Below are 3,446 nucleotides of genomic sequence, written 5' to 3'. Positions count from 1 at the left end.
ATCTGGGCCCCTCCCACCCCGGCGTGGGCGTCCTCAACCTAGGGAATTTAGGGAAGGCGAACAGTATAAATGTCGAGAACGAATGCGGCAGAGCAGCTCACTTCAAGCCTCTCTTAGCCTCCCATAGAGCCTCCCATAGAGCCTCATTTGGAACCTCACCTCTAACCATGATGGAAAAAGATGTAAATAAACCCACTTGTAATCTTCCTCCCTTCACCTTAACTCTTTCGCTCAACGGCACTCCTGTCCTGGTGGTGGTGGGAACGGGTTCGAAGCTTGACCACGGTTCCGTCAAGCGAGCAGCAGCAGCAGCGAGCTAGCAACGACGCCGAACCGAACGACCCATCATCGCCAACAACTGGTGGCAGCGTCAACAGAGGATACGGTGGCCGCAACTGGCAAAGGACAGGATTGATTGGAGAGACATGGGAGAGTTATTTGCCCTGCAGTGGGGCAAAGGCAGTCAGGCTGATGATGATCATGATTATGAAGATGATGATGATGACGCGGCCGCGTAAGCAGGAACCAAACGCGTGCCAAAACCTATTATCAGTGACATCAGTTTGAAAGTGCGATTGAAAGGGTGCCAAACCTGTACTGCCACATTGCGGCACGACTTATCGAATATAAAAATGGAAAAGATAAATGTTATGATTATGTGCATAAATCATTTTAGTACGGTAGCACTTGTGCTGCCACTTCATCGAAAACCGGTTGTCTGAAGCCTCAAACTCCACCGCCTGCGTGGAAGGTGGGCCACATAGGTCACGTGACCTTGTGTTGTCACCTGAACTTGCCCACCGGCTTCTTAGCAAGCTGCTCACCGTGGCAGGTGGCAGTTCAATAAATGACTAGTCGCAAGAGGTTGCTCGGAATTGCTGCCAGCGGGGGGCAGTGACGTGTCGATTAACCGCTTATCACTGAGCCAGGTGTTGTATGAGTATTCCCAGGGATCTATCAATGTAGAAGTATGACCAATTCTAGTGCAGTAAAGTCTAAAATAATGCAATATCACGCGAACTTGCGTAAATGATATAACAACCAAGGTAAGCCGATTTAAACAAGCAAAAGCAAAGAAACTGAAGATAAACTATGTTATACCAGGGCTAACCGTGCTAGTGCATGGAATTTCGGGACTAGCCCTAAGCACAACCACCTGTTAATTTTTTTCTAAAGAAGGACGCGTGATATTTGTTTCAAGCGATCATAGTTACACATGTTTCAATCGTCAACTAGAAGTCTTGTAGACCCGGAAGCCCCCTTGTCTGAGCCACGTAGCATACCTTATGAAATGGGGTCCACCCGCAAAGTTTTTTTTTCGTGGTGCGGACAGTGGGGGTGGTGGCAAACGTTTATGTACAGGTATATTTCAAGAGGTTACGCATGAGCTGACCCAGAGGGGGCCAGCCCTTACAAGTACTAGGTGGAGGTCCCTAGTTCGGGACCCCAGTGGCGTCGGCCGCCGCCCAGGATCGCGCGACCAAGGCCCGTTGGGCCTGCAGGTCAGTGCAGCCGAGCATGGTCGCCTCCCAGTCCTCCCGGGTTGGGTTAGGGTGAGGGGGGACAGCAGGGTTGGAGGGGCAGGCCCACACCATGTGGTAGATGTCCGAAGACTTCTCCGCACAATGCGGACAGCTGCCCGAGAAAGAATGGTCGAAGTGTTTGAGAGTGCCGGGCACAGCAAAGTATTCGTATAGAGACGAAGCAGAAGCCGCTCCTCCACCTTTGAGAGACCTTTACACGGGCGGAGATAAAGACCACCGCGGTGCAGGTTCGGTGTTGCCGTGTTGCTTTCATGCGATGAGTTAATAAGCTCGCTGAGGTGATTGCCCATTTTTGTGTCTTTGTCACAATCGATGAAGCAGCAGATTTTAAGGCTCATATCATGGGCTACAAATTGTCGCATAAGTGCTAGACTGATTTTGTTAGAATCTGTGTGACATCTAGCAAAGACCTGATAGTCGCGACTTGCGCCAGACACCGCTCGGGAAGCGAGCCATTGGCCAACACATGTAAAAGGTAACTATTGGAGCAGGTCACACAATGGATGTGTATGGCTTGGGTGTCTTTAAGATGCGGCTATGCTCTCACTTTGTTACACGGGATCCAGGGTTGCACGTCCCGCCTGAAGTTAATTTTTTGCCAGTGTCTGCGTACGGCTGAGTCACGTTTCCCGAGCAAAACAAAACGTGCACACTGAGAAAGTATACACCGTTTCATACTTAGCATGCAACATAGCGGAGGCTACGAAAGTAGTGCGCCCGAAAAAGTAGATCCAAGTAGCAGGCAAGTGTCCCTTTCTCACTCCGACCACGGACACAACGCTGAATCCTATTTAAGAAGCTTTCGCTGGATCTCGGGCAGCGGCAACCTACCCACATATTACTTTCAATAAAGGAAGCCCGCTAAACGTGTAAAACAGTGAACTCAGCGTTTCGAACTCAAAGTATGAGCGTTTCAAAATGAAATATGAACGCTCGTTAGATCTGCTTTTGAGGCAACTTTCCGAAATCCCCCAACATCACTTTCCGCTATCTCCAATACGATATAATTTGTGTGTGTGTTTATCGCCCTTCAGTGGCTCCTGACACTGACGAGACTATATGGCTACTGAGCCGGAGAACCGGGTTTCGAACCGCGCCACGGCAAGCATGTTTCGATGGAGGCGAAACCTCAAAGACACCCATGTTCTATGTGACGCCCCTGCACGTGAAAGATCGAAATTATTCCGAAGCGCTCAACCAGGCTACCTCCCTCTCTCTTTCTCAGTTCACTTTTTCATTCCCTCAAGGCGCGGTTGAGGTGTCCACCGAGAATAGAGAGAGTTACTGCGCGCGCCATTTCCTTTCCTGAAAAAACTGTTTGGTGCGAGCTGCATTCTCGGCCGTGTGATGAGTAAAACCTCTTGGCGGGTCGCGTGACACAGATTGGAGAAAGAATATGGCCGATTAGAAGACGTGTGAGAAACCAAGCAAACCTCAATTTGAGGATAGCCCATATGGTATGGCACATAAGGCATGTCCCAAGGACATCTGAGATTTGCCCATGGAATGACCTTGGCCGCATATTACTGCCAATGAATCTTGGTGTGCTCGGGTGCGAGGCTTGACCAATTCTCAAAATTCTCTTGCCCATCTCTAAAAATGGCGTTTGCCCCGCTCCGAAAATTTGAAAATTAAGTTGACCCACATCCGGAACCGACCACGTTCGGAACCACCCCCAAAATTTGGCGAGCCAACAGTGCTTTCGCCCAATCTTTAGTGCTCAGCAATGCTAAACCGCCAGACATTTTTTTTACTGCACAAAAAATCATACCACGGATTGAAGGCCACAGCTCGCGCTGCGTGCAGGGGCTGCAAAGTGCAAGAAGAAGAAGAAACACGCCACGCCACGTTATTCGAACAACGCAGCTCAATAGGTGCGGTGAGCTGAAAACTGCGAGGAGC

Source organism: Amblyomma mixtum, chromosome 4 (genome assembly GCF_055824585.1).
Source record: "Amblyomma mixtum isolate Tamu chromosome 4, ASM5582458v1, whole genome shotgun sequence".
Classification (NCBI taxonomy): domain Eukaryota; kingdom Metazoa; phylum Arthropoda; class Arachnida; order Ixodida; family Ixodidae; genus Amblyomma; species Amblyomma mixtum.
The sequence above is the reverse complement of the archived record's forward strand: the minus strand, read 5'-3'. Positions refer to the sequence as shown.